This window comes from Euprymna scolopes, chromosome 35 (assembly GCF_053919585.1).
Source record: "Euprymna scolopes isolate OS-2025 chromosome 35, ASM5391958v1, whole genome shotgun sequence".
Classification (NCBI taxonomy): Eukaryota; Metazoa; Mollusca; class Cephalopoda; order Sepiida; family Sepiolidae; genus Euprymna; species Euprymna scolopes.
In genome coordinates this window covers 70,144,354-70,158,172 of record NC_136516.1, presented here as the reverse complement: position 1 = coordinate 70,158,172, position 13,819 = coordinate 70,144,354, and the positions used below count along the sequence as shown (strand labels likewise).

The 13,819-nt window shown below is 32.4% G+C and overlaps 1 pseudogene; it reads left to right on the top strand.

The window, feature by feature from the left end:
* Positions 1-13,208: 13,208 nt before the first annotated feature.
* Positions 13,209-13,335, top strand: LOC145260039 (U2 spliceosomal RNA; annotated as a pseudogene).
* The last annotated feature ends 484 nt before the right edge of the window (positions 13,336-13,819 follow it).

The window sequence follows — 13,819 nt, the reverse complement described above, 5'->3', positions numbered from 1 at the left end:
ATCATGTTCGGACCCTAAAAATAGAAGATATTTAAAGCTAAATTTCATGGGAAAATTTAGCTCAGGGGGAGGTGATGTAATGAATAGGACTATATATCTGGGCTCTTTATCCTTACAAGATTATTATTGGCTGGTTAAGTCATAAATACCAACCGGCAGAGCCACCTATGGAGAGACGTAAGTTACACAAGCCTCACGGTAGTAAAACCTGCTTTAATTACAAACACTCGTTCAGTTCAACGACTTTACAGATTATTATTCGCAAGACCAACTCCGCTACTTCAAATGATATATATCCCTTCTGTGGAGCATATCACATTTTAATTGTTGACTATGATACACCAAAGATGACACACAATCATCTACACTTGAAATAAGTAAATAGACACCCAACAAAATAATTCATACACATTTGAAATATCGATATTTTACACTTAGTAATTTTTTGTATTTCAGCTATCAATATATCAATAATATATCATTATTTAAGAATGGCACCGGCCAAAAAAAAGCATCATATTTTTAAGAGTTTCAGGGGAGCCATATAAGTTAATATGAAAATAGACTTAATCAGGGGCAAATAGACGCAAACATCGAGATTCCACTTTCCACTGTTAGGTAAGCGATTTATCAATGAAGGAAAATAATCAATATTATCTCGCCTAGTCAATCAGAACTCTCTGACAACAGTCTTCATTATTGATAACTAGCAGGAAGACATGACGTTGCCAAGGATTGAATGAAGATCAACAAATGTTCCATCTTCCCATACTTTTATTGTCATTGAAATCGGTGAAATCTCCCTTTTTTTAAATCAAATCGATTGATTCTTTGCTTTAGTTAGACCCCTCCCCCCTGCCACGCAGTGTACCGAGAGGAAACTTCACATGTCTCCTCACAGTGACTTCGTCCACAATGCATTGTAGTCTACATTGCACTGTAGAGAATCTACTGTTGATTTTATAAAATTACCTGTAAACAATGGCTTCTCTTAAGTTTAAAACAGAAAAGTCAAGTATCATGGTTCAATTGTGGTATAAACAGAAACATTAATTACAAACAGCGCCCCTGTCATATCAAAGAACCAATTGCTGATTTTATGAAATTATTTTTACATAATCACTTGAATTAAAGTTTAACATGCAAATGTCAAGTATCATGGTTTAATTGTGTTTTAAAAAGAAACATTAATTTTGAACACGCCTCTGTCTTTTAAAAGAATCTACAGTTGATTTTATAAGCCAAGCCTTTCTGCTTGTGCGGTGATAAAACTTCTCAAATGCACATGTGATGTGAGGTTATATAAAACTGTTATCTTGCGGTCAAAAATCGGACTTCCTTTTTAATCGTATTTTTGATTTTCGATACAAAGCCTACGTAAGAACACTCCTTAGACACATCAAGTACCTTTGTGTGAAATAAAAAAAAATCGGCCAAACCGTTTCCGAGTCCATAGGAAATGATCTCACCCCTACACACACACACACACACACACACACACACACACACACACACACACACACACACACACACACACACACACACACAAGGTTCCTGTTATATAATAGTAATGATAATAGGGTGTCCATTTACTTAGTTCATGTCTGTGTATATGTTTTTCATACCGGAATTTCCTCCATCTATTGATGAAAAAGCAACTTGTATTCAATTAATTGTATGCAATAAATTAGTAGAGTATATGGACCACACAGCAAGGACAATATTACAATCTTACTTGTGATTTCGGTGCGCGTTTCTAACAATGACGGTTGGAGATCATTTTGTAGCCGTATTGTCCCTCTTGCGGCCATTGCATGAATTATTAGCTTTAAAACAAATCTTGTGCGTATGACATGGCGGAAACTCTTTGTGTTTATAGCTAATTTCTTTTCTCAATTTGGCAATTTTTTGAAGCAGTCCCAATGAATCCAACGAAGTGTTTGAAGAACAGTTAGGCTGAACCATTTATGTCGGCATGGACAGTAAATCATATTTTATGTTCTCATAAATTGTGCCACAGACGATAATTACTGTACAGTGGCCATCTTGATTCGATTGAAAACTTTGGTTTGAACAAGCCGCATATCTCTAGTGGTAACGTATTCGGTGGTTGTGTAGATTAGTGATGTTTTCAACCAACATATTTCAGGTGAAAACATTACGTACTTACGTATCATGACGAAAAATGATAAAGTAGAAAAATAATTACAAGTAAAAATATAATTTACTGAATTATCGAATTTTTCTTATGTTTAATGTAAAAAAATTGTGCGTCCAATTGTGCACGATTAATTGAGTTATCTCCCTTGACTTTAATTGATGTAAATTAAGGGTCCACCATTTTTAAAAAGAATGTAATTCTGAATGATTTTTTGTTAAAAATACATCTAGCACATATTTTACTGGATCATTTTACGTCATTTTTTAAAATTTATACTAATTTGGACATGACACGTAAGTATGTAATAATGTTTTCACCTGAAATGCATTGATTTAAAGGATCATCAATTGTATTTCTCTTGCCATAAAAATGTAAACACGATCTTTGTCATAATGAATTTTTACATGAAACGTACGGTTTTTCAAATTTGAGATTAAATTATTCCATGTATTTTTTATTTCACACACTATTTTTTATTTGAGAAATTAACTTTAAGCTATGATCTTTCCAACAAAATCAAAAAGTAACCAAAATTAAAAAAAATATTATGATTAGCTGGCGTTCAAAACCGTGTCCTCTATCCAGTCAGCCATTCATTTTGCACGTATCTATCACTTGACTATGATTGAAGCAAAACTTTAGCAAGATATAATGTACATTTGTATTGAGTTCTATTTGTCCTATAATTTTAATCTTTAATTTGGCTGTTCTTCTTTTAAAAATTTGCCGCCATTGTCATTTTTTGGTGCCCGGAAAACTCTTCACCGGAAAACACGTCCACGGAAAACACGTCCACGGAAAACTCGTCCACTTTTGCTAGATAGCAAAACTCGTCTATTATTGAATAAATATCGATTGAAAACACATTTTATGACCGTGAATGAGATATTGTTTTTAAACGCCATAATATTTAAAAAAAATATTTTTACTTTAAAAAAGATAAAATCAATTTTCTAAGTGTTCGTTTTCTATCTAACTGGCTAAGTTTTTAGTGGTTTTATTTATTTTAAAGCGTTTATTCAGTTCAAAAACGAGACTACAGACCGCATAATATTTAAAACAAAAATAATTTATATTTATTTACTGTTGTTTTTAAAAGAGCAAAATCGATTTTTCTACTTAGCTAACTAAGTTGTTAGTGGTTTAATTTATTTTAAAACAATGAAAAACAAAACAAATACCGAGTGTTACATGAGAACGAGAAATAATGTCCGACATCTTAGGGGTCTTGATAATTGCTCAAAAATAGAAAATTAAAGAAAATACTGAGGAAGATTTAGTTTTGAAAAGAGCCCCCACTGTCCAAAAGAAAATAAATTTTAATTAGTTTTGGAACGATTAATCGGAATCGAGAATTGGAAAAATCAGAAGATTTTGGGGTATCGGAATCGGTATGGGAATCAGAAAAACTGATGCCTATTTTCCGATGGCAAAACAATTCTTTTAACTGTCTTTTTCTTATTTGATTTTGTTTAATATAAAATCTTCAGTTGGTAGTAATAATCATAAAATAATAAATATTGATTGATTTTAAACAACCAGTGAAGCTAAAATCGATAGATCATCCTCCACAAGTGTAATTTGTACGTGTAGGAAAATATCTGCATATTTAATGCGTTTTTACGAAAATTGGTGAAAATAAGAATCTTATAATTAAATAATTAGAAATTTATAAAGAATCGGAATCAGTAATTGTATGGGAATCAGGAATTTAGCACAGAATCGGTCATTGTATAGGAACCAGGAAAAATATTGGAATCGTCCCATCACAAATTTTAATATTTTTTAAAATATAATTTAGGAAGGAGAGTGTCTTTTTTAAAAACTATACCTCCCTCCAAAAACAAAATGATTAATGACAACAAAAAATGAAATTAAAAAGATTCTTGATAAACGGTAGTAATATTTTTGGTAAAATAGATTAATAAATTTCTTCATTATTCATTATTTATTTCCTAATGATTGATTTACCAATTTTGAAGTAAAAATTAACAAATTTCCAAATGAGTTTACAGAGATTTTCAACACACGCCAAAAAAAAAAAAAGATGTTCTGCTGTTTATTTATTAGTTAATTACAATTTTTATATTTCTAGTATTAAATTTCTTTATTTAAACGATATATTTTGGAGTAAAAAAAAAACAAAACAAAAAAAAAACAAGGGAAGGTTCAATTCTTCTTCGGTATATTTTTTCTCTTATACCAAAAGCACCCATGCATTATTTAAAATGATATCTTTAATCAATAAAGAAATTTGTTAATCTATTTTATCGTTAAGTTAAAAAGTTTGATCCATGTCCAAGAAACCTACATCTAAGATTTCAAGTATTTAGACCCAAAATTGGCGGAGGAGTTTGGTAGAGTTTTCAAAGGTCAAATCGGTGAACTTTGACCCCTTGACAGGCAAATTTCTGGCCGAAAACCGATTAAAAAGATTTTCCCTAATCTCAATACCCCTTATGGCAAATCTCGAGTCTGTAAACTGAAAACTGACAGAGTAGTTTAGTAGGGAAATGTACACACACAGACAATTTCACTTATCGAGGGAATTTTTAAAACAAAGAATGAAAAAGTGATTAAAATTGCGTTTTATTCAATTTACAGGGAGAAAAAAATAAAAGTGGGAAAACGATTAAAATAAAACAGCGTTATGGTCAAATACCCAAGAGATTAATCACGTTCAAACCCAAGAGGCATTCCCTTTGCTTGCAAAGGGAAGGTTTTCTATGTCGAACGTGAATAGTCTCTAAGATCTTAAGGTGATATAGTGAATAAGCACGACTCAGAATAGAAAATTTTACTGGGTACATGTTGTTGGATTCTTCCATCTAATCTTAATGTCGTTCAACCCAAGTAGTTGGCACCACAACCACATTCAAAATTGTAAATAAGGTTACTATTATGATGGGGGGGGGGTGTAGAACATCTTTTCGAGAAGATGGTAATAAAGTTCTCGTAGAGAACACAACACATACATTGGCAGCAAAATAACATCCATTAAATGCTGAGCTTATTTGTTTGGCAAATTTCTCACTTATTGTACCCAACCAAGGCAAACGAAGATAAATTGGACATTTGGACACTATATTCTCTTTAATTTGAGAGAATTTAGCCAATTTCCTTTGAATAACTGACCTACTCACATCTAGTGGGTACCCGTTTTTGGATAAAGTATCTGTAATTGTTTCCAATTCCTCCTCTAATTTTAACTTGGAACAAATCATAAGGGTGCGATGTGTTAGGGTCCAAATTAGATTTATCTTACGTTTTTTACTTACTTTTAATTATCTGAGTAATTTTGTAGAGACCGCAGAGGTCAATTTTTTTACTCCGATTTTCACCCCTTAACATTTATTATTTCGGTCTCAAATCAAAATACAAAGTTTTACATATATATATATATATATATATATATATATATATATATATATATATATATATATATATATATATATATATTCACTTTTTGTTTTATTTTACTTCAGTTGAAGTTCTCAGAAATCAAGGGGTTCACTACTTGGGCTAACACTTGAACTCTATATAAGATACATAGATATTCGAATGTCTCATTAAAGTTCTTTATCTCTCAAACACCGAGTAAAGAAATTTCCCTCTCCTCAATTAACCATTTTCATATGTCGTAGTATGTCTTTCGTTTTGGTCTCTTGGTCTTACCGGATTCCAGGACAAGAATTTATCTAGTCTGGTGGAGTATCCAGCTTCATGTTATTTCTTTGTGGTAACCTCACTTGGAGAAGGTGCACCATTCCTCGTAAAAGCTAATGTGGGTTAGCCATAGTGAGGAGCTCTTATTTAGGCAGCGAATACTATGATTTAAAATATTTGATCAGGGTTTACTTCTAGGGAAAAATATCCTCATGCCAGGTTGTTCTGACAAGCTCCTGTACAGAGAGACCTTAGACACTCGAGAATAGTGTCTAGTAGTAATATGTATATGTATGTATGTGTATATGTATATGTGTGTATATGTATGCGTATGTGTATATGTATGTGTGTGTATATGTATGTGTGTATTTGTGTATGTATATGTATGTGTGTGTATATGTATGTGTGTGTATATGTATGTGTGTATATGTGTATGTATATGTATGTGTGTGCATATGTATGTGTGTGTATATGTATGTGTATGTGTATATGTATGTATGTGTATATGTATGTGTGTATGTATGTGTGTGTATGTGTAAATGTATGTGTGTATATGTATGTCTATGTGTATATGTATGTCTATGTGTATATGTATGTATGTGTATATGTATATGTGTATGTATATGTATGTGTATGTGTGTGTATGTGTGTATGTGTATGTGTGTATGCTGTTTTATGACAACAAAACCGATACTATACCATCATTAAAAGATCATACAATAATAGATTAAATCATTTTTTTCATTCATTTGAAAATGTCTGAGATTATTTCTATAACTGATCATGTGGTTTAAGATCAAAGTGTAGTATGATGAGGGGGGAAACACGTATATGGCAAACGCCTCAGCTCTACTTTTTAAGACGAGTTTCATTTTAAGCCATGTGTTAATCGACGCCTTGACTGTTGGCCATAACTTCCCCACTAATTTTAGCTCAAAAGTAATTAGTTGAAGATACAGTTAACGGTCGAAACATAGACTTGGAAGGAAACTATCCTTATAGTTTCTTGGACGAATTCCGATTCGTCCAAAAAACCAACGAGCTCGTGACAGTGACAATTATGAGACCTTCATTAATATTTTCGATTTTGATATAAAAAGATTATATTGAAAATCGAAAAAATAGAAAAACATTATAAAGCAAAGTATCTCCGCTGCATTTAATAATGTTTGTCGAATGAAAAAAATGCTTCCGAATTTTAAATGTGTTTAATTTTTCATCTTTTGTGTTTTGAAGTGTGAAAACCATTGAATACGTTAATAATAATTATTATCTTTCAGATTACTAAAAAAATAAATAAATAAATAAAATAAATAAATAAAAATAATTATATATTTTCATTATTTTGACGAAAAACACTACTTTTAAATCTTGGAAAAATAAATTAATAATTTTCTCCTAGTGATCTCAATATTGCTAATAGGAAACGTTTTGAAGAATCGATACCAAAAAAAGAAAAAATCGATACTTAACTGCGCATTTTGCTAAAAATACGATAATTTCTTTCGACAATTTGTCGTTATGTGATATTTCCATAAGGCCTACAAACAGTTATTCGTATTTATAAAACGTTGTTATCTCCTCCTTTTCCTTTTTGCTGTGACTTGCACTTGAGTTAGTTTAAAGTGTGAGGGACTTGCATCTACCACACTCTCTCATCTAGAAACACTTAGGCCTGATGGTAAGGCAGGGTCAAGACGACCAAGCATGATGCTAGATGTAAGAGTTGTCTCCAACTAAGACGGCGCCTAGCATTTCCAAAATGGTCACCCATCTGGTACTGGCCAGCTTCAGTGCTGCTTAACTTCGGGGGTTATGTTGGCAACATATATATATATATATATATATATATATATATATATATATATATATATATATATATATATATATATATATATAGCTTACAAAGTTGATTCTTCACTTAATGCGTCAAAGTAAACATTAAAAATACGCGGGAAGGACTAAATGAACTTATTTAGTCCTATCAAAGCTACCGTAGTTTCTTCCAAACAATTATTAAATTTTGGATTTTTTTATATCGCCATGCGAAATCTATAGAGTGAGATAAAAGATGGAATTATTTGAAATTTGTTTTAATATTTTTGCAGATTCTTATAGCAAATCATCCTAATCTTATTTAGACAAAAAAAAAAAAAAAAAAAAAAATGAATTGATTCAAAAAGCTTAAAAAATATTTCAATGTGTTACCCATCGAGACAAAAATCGCAGTGAATGGTGTTTTTTTTAGTTTTTTTAAAAATTCTATTTAAAATTGTAGAAAAAGTTTTATATCATTCTGCTTTGGGGGGAAAAAACGTTGCTCAAGAATAATGGATAAAGTTTAACTCGTTTAAAAAAAAAAAAAAAACTTGTTTTTTCTTCCATTTTTTGGCCGTGCCTAATTTTAAGTAGAAAAAAAGATCACCTCCTCACAAGCGCCGAATGAAGTTAATTTCGGAAATTGCCGAAGCAGTTTACGAAAAGAAAACAATTAATAAACTAAAAATAAAACACGTCTCCTGAAAATTGATTTTCCCTATAATAGACAGACAAAATAAAATAACCTTAAAATATATGCCATAAAATATAACCTCTTTCTTTTTCTTTTTTTTCTTTTTTTAATTGCATTGTGATAAATAAAAATAAAGTGATATTTTTTCCATTTCGAAAATCAATATCAAATGGTCAAATTATATATATTTTTTTGTATCCTCACGAGGTCTACTAAGTGCAAATCTGTCGTTGACTAAAAAGGTGAACCTTGTGCTGATTATAAATTGACAGCCGTTAAAAAGTTATTTGAATCGCAAAAAGGAAGCAGTTTGTCACAACAATAGCAACAAATGTTAAATTAGTCTAAACGACCTGACTGATCTCAAAAGATTATTTCGTTTGATTTTGTCTGTTTTATGAAAATGTGTTGAACGAATGAATCTGGGCGTTTAGAGCAAACGGACAATTTGACCCAGGACATTTTAATACCAATTTTTTCACTATCAAGAGTTTGACTCATTAAATAGTATTACTTCATTCGACCTATAAATATTTAAACATTTAAACATTGATTAAGTGCGTCTGAATTTTTTAGATAAGGATTGATAATTCGCACTATTTGAATTATTCAAACTACTGTCCTCATCTTGAATGTTATTTTCACAACGTTTCGGCCGATGTATCTCCCAACCTTCTTGAAGTTTATCTTGTCGAACTCGTGAATCTTTCTGTTGAACTCGGAGATCCTCAAAAACTCGTGGCGTAACGGATAAAGTGATTGATAAGATTCAGTTTAAATGATAACTTTCTGGAAAGTGAAAGTTCTATATCTTACTCAGAATACAATTGCGAATTATTTAGGATTTCTAATCGGTCATGGCTGACAAAACGAGAGCATGTCACTCCTGTGGATTAAATAAAGGGTTCCGTTTGAAATTCCACAGATTCTCGAGTTGGACAGAAAGACTTCAACGAGATTTACCTGAAAAAGATCGGAGGTTACATCGACCGAAACATTGTGATAATAACATTGAAAGTGAGAACAGTAGACCGAATAAACCAAATAATATGAATTGGCTTATTCATTAACGACGCAGACTGAAACCTAGGTGTGCTAGATTCGAATCCACTTTGTTCTATAGAAACATTTTCAATCTAACCCATATCTGAGTCTGTGTTTTATTTCTGGATACGATGTAAATAAAGTAACTTTGAAACAATATTATCACAGCAACGTGATGAGATTTTTTCTGTTTTTATTTATTAGCGAGAGCTATTCTAAATGACGCTATTTACACATAAACACTATAAGGAAGGTACTATTTTATATCGAGCAAAAGTATTTGCAATTCAGTAATTTTTATAAGAATGTCAGCATTTAATTAGAACAATTAACAAATGGTTTTATCCAAAAATCTTTTGACTCTGGAGATTTTAACCGATTTCATTTTCATGAAATGTATTTTTTCACACATACATGAGAATTAGATATTCACGACACATTATTATATTCTGATGAATTTACTTGTATCCGCATGTTTTTATAAATATGATTAATTCCTAATTTTAAAACCAAAGTGCAAATATAAGAAAGTTTCATTGTCATTGTCTTGGAAGGCTGATAGCAAACGCAATGCTTTTCCTTGAATCGTAGGGATGGAGAAGCGCTTGTAAAGCCAAACCAATGATGTCCCTGTATGGCACGTCATTAGTAAACCAAAACTCTTGAAGAAATCGCGTGGTGGATCCTACTATTTCATCCATATCCACAACTTGATTGGAACACATATCTGTTAAGAAGACGATGTAAACATCTTAATTTGCATATTTGTTTTGAAAAAGGACATTTAATTAATTAACGTGTATTTGTCGTTATTATTGAATAAAACTTAAATATTCCCCTTTAACAAAATATTGATTCGTTTTATCAAACGTCTTTCTCCAAGTTGCATTGGCTGCAATTTACAGCATTGGCTTAACTTATAAATATAATTTCAAGATCAGTCAATGTTTAATATTTGTGACGTGACCATCCCAAGAAGCGGTAGGGTTTCCCATTTGGGGGAGGCTGAGACTCCCAAAACTCTGGAGAATGCCGGGCAACTATGCTTGTGTTATTTGTTAAGTATTATTGTATGCCCGGGCAGCGGCGGCCGACCCTGCTGAAAGGAAGAGTTAAGTTATGAATTTTATTATTTTCTTATAAAACCGACGTATAAATCTGATTGTTTGGTGAAAGTGACAATTTGATTGCATTTTGAGAAACATAACGAAATATAATTTCGTTTCCGAGGCCAGATGAAGGGTCACATGGTTAGTCTCTTCCGATTGTAAGAACCGCAACTGTGAGCGTTCGCAGATTTGCAGCTGCACGCAGGGAATCGGGAATTCCCCCTGACATGACGTAACCAGCAGTGATTGATCTAGGCAGCAACCCGACCTACCCCATCACCTCAATACATAAATGGGTCCGCATGCAAAAATCGCCAGATAGATTGAAACCGAGTTGGAGAGAGTTTAAGCTGAGTTCTGAGTGAATCTAATACTGATCGAAGAGTCGTTGCCAACCTTCTCTTCCCGTCCGTCACCACCGCAAAAACTAAGAGTAATTAAATCTAAGTGGGACTCAATAGTGTTTGTTAAAAATCGATCACTGAACAATTGTATATAAGTGTATATCATATTTTGTATATCTAAATTGAATTAACCAAGTAGAATAGAGATATGTGAGCCTGTCTTTCTTTTGCGTGCATGAAAATCTATTCACTTCCAGCGTGACAGCGGCATATCAACCCGAAGGTGAAATCGACTTTGACCAAATTGATCAAAGAAATCCTGCTGCACCGAGAGATCCCGTGAAGAATTCCCTGTGAAGAACGAGCACGACGCATATGTGACAAAGAGATCCCCATTAGGGATCGCTGAGGGTTCACATCTGGTTGCCAGTAACCCGGAAAGGTCACATATTTACAAGTTTTGCTCGTCAAAGTTCTTCATGGCTCTTTTTTTTTCATATCAAATCTGTTAAAAGATGTCTGATGTCTTTTCTTGGTCTTATAGATAAAAGACAATTCATTTTCTTCTCTTTGTATGTTGCATAGTTGAAGATAATCCGTGCGAGTTGGCCTTATGTTTAGACTCGACTTTCATTCGATAATGACGATTGTAATGATGATGACGATGGTGATCATCGTCATCGTCATCGTTCTAGTGATTGTTGATTCTTCTAGGCAGCTATCTAGAATTAGGATCCCACGCATGTCTATCGTCCAAATTTTTTTCAAGGAAACAACGAAACATTTTGTAAGGTTCACATGTTTGTTTGTATTTCCAGAAAACAACAGCAGAGAAATATGATTATTTAAAATACCCCAATTCCAATAGGATGGAAAGAGGAATGCGCTCTCGAACCGTCGAAGTATAGGTACGCCCCGAGAAAAATCCAGGAGAAAAAAAGAGTAAGCGAAACAAAAAGCAGGACCGACGTCACTACTGTCCCCACTCTGAACTTCTTCTACCAAGTAGGCAAAGGGAAGAATTAAACTCTATTTTTTTCTATACATATTTCAGTAGACTGTCATAAGTTTTCAAGCTACAGACGGACGAAACTACAAACATAAATATCCTTTTCTAAAAAACCAAACGTTCTTTTCGATGTCAGAAGAGAACTGTCGAAAAGTTTCTGTTATATATGAATCTTGAATAAAACGGAATTATTCTTCCACATGATCATATGCTGTAAATGAGCAGACTTTCTCTTGGTTTTTGTAAGATTTAACCATAAATTGATGCCATTAAATAATTCTCAAGCACAGACCGGTGTAGTTTGTAGGAATGCGCTTTCAAAAAAACAAAACAAAACAAAAAACAAACAAACAAAAAACACAATTAACAAGAAACTTTATTCAAATGAAACAAGGTGGTTCTTTTAAATATGCAATTGAGCTTTTTAATTGAATATCCAAATTTTGAAATTGAGATTTTAAATTTAGGGTTGAAGACTGTTTTAGTTTTGAAATTGAGTTTTTTAATTTAAACTTGGGCCTTTTAAATGCGAAATTGTGGCTAAACTTAGAGCTAAACTTTTAAATTTGACATTGAGATTTTTTTAAATTTCGTATAGAGCCTTTACATTGTAAATTGAAGGTTTTAAATAAAGCCGAGCCATTAAATTTGGAGTTGTGCATTTTAAATTGAAACTGAGGTTTTTAAATTCGAATTTTAAAGGCTCAGCTCTGAGTCTTTAAAATTTGAATTAGAACTTGTTAATTTAAAGTCCAACGATTAAAATCTGATACTCAACTTTTAATTCAGAATTGAGCCTTTTATATTTGAATTTGAGCTTTACGAGTTAAAGTTGCGCATGAAAATTTAAGATGGACCTCAAAATTTAATTGGAGTCTTGCATTTGAATTTGGAATTTGATCTTTAATTTAGGGTTGAGCTTTCACATTTTTTATTTAGATTTTTAATTTTGAGTTAAGCCTTTTTAATTTTAAGTTTAACTTTTTAGTCGCGTGCAAGCGACTCTATAAGTCACTCCGTCGGTCGGTCGGTCGGTCTGTCCGTAACACTTTTGTGCTTGGCCTTTTTGGTTAAGATCAAAGGTCTGTTGTTAATACATGCTGTTCATAGTTTTTTAAAGCTTTTCTTGGTCTTTTGGCCGGGATCAAAGTATAGTATCTGTTCTGGCAGATACTGCAAGCAAAGGCCATATGTGGGGTTTCCCCCACATATAAGATCTTGGACAATGTAGGGGCAACCCTTCATACCAATTGTCACTATCCAGCTCCCCTACTCCCCGGGGAGTTAGTCCCCATTTCCCCTTCACTCCTAACATTAAAAATCGGCCTTGTGCCTAATTTGCTCGGTGGGGAAGCAAATAAATATCCTTTTCCTGGCCTTTTGGCCAAGATCAAAGTGTAGTATCTGTTCTTACTACATGCTGTGCTTATTGTGATATAAAGTGGCGGGTCACTTTTCTGTATTAATTTAATGTAAAATGATCACCCACTTTACAACCAGCTAGTCTCAAAGCCATTCAAGTCATTCTCCAGATCATTCAAATTGTTTTTGAAGGATTCCAGTTATTTTTTAAGCGATCGTCATTCTTAAGGTCATTCAATTCATCCTTAAGTTCATTAAAGTCATTTTAAGTCATTTACTTTTTATTTATTTAAGTCATTTTAAACCATTTTTCGGTGCTTTTAGTTTATCTTTAAGAATTTCATGTCAATCCTACATTCACGCATTTATTCATTACATGAGAAAACGCGACTAATGGCTATCGGCCTTGTTCAATTTGACGTTGATATTTACTTTAAATTTGTAAGTAAAACTTGTTTTTTTTTTTTTTTGTTTTCCATGAATTTGCTGACATATGGAAAGAGAATCAAACCAATAAAAATCAGACACCAAATGAGATAATAAAAATGGTCGGTTCGCTTTATTTATATTTGATTTTTCTCGTAATCTTTGTGCTTTTTGGTTTATTCTCTT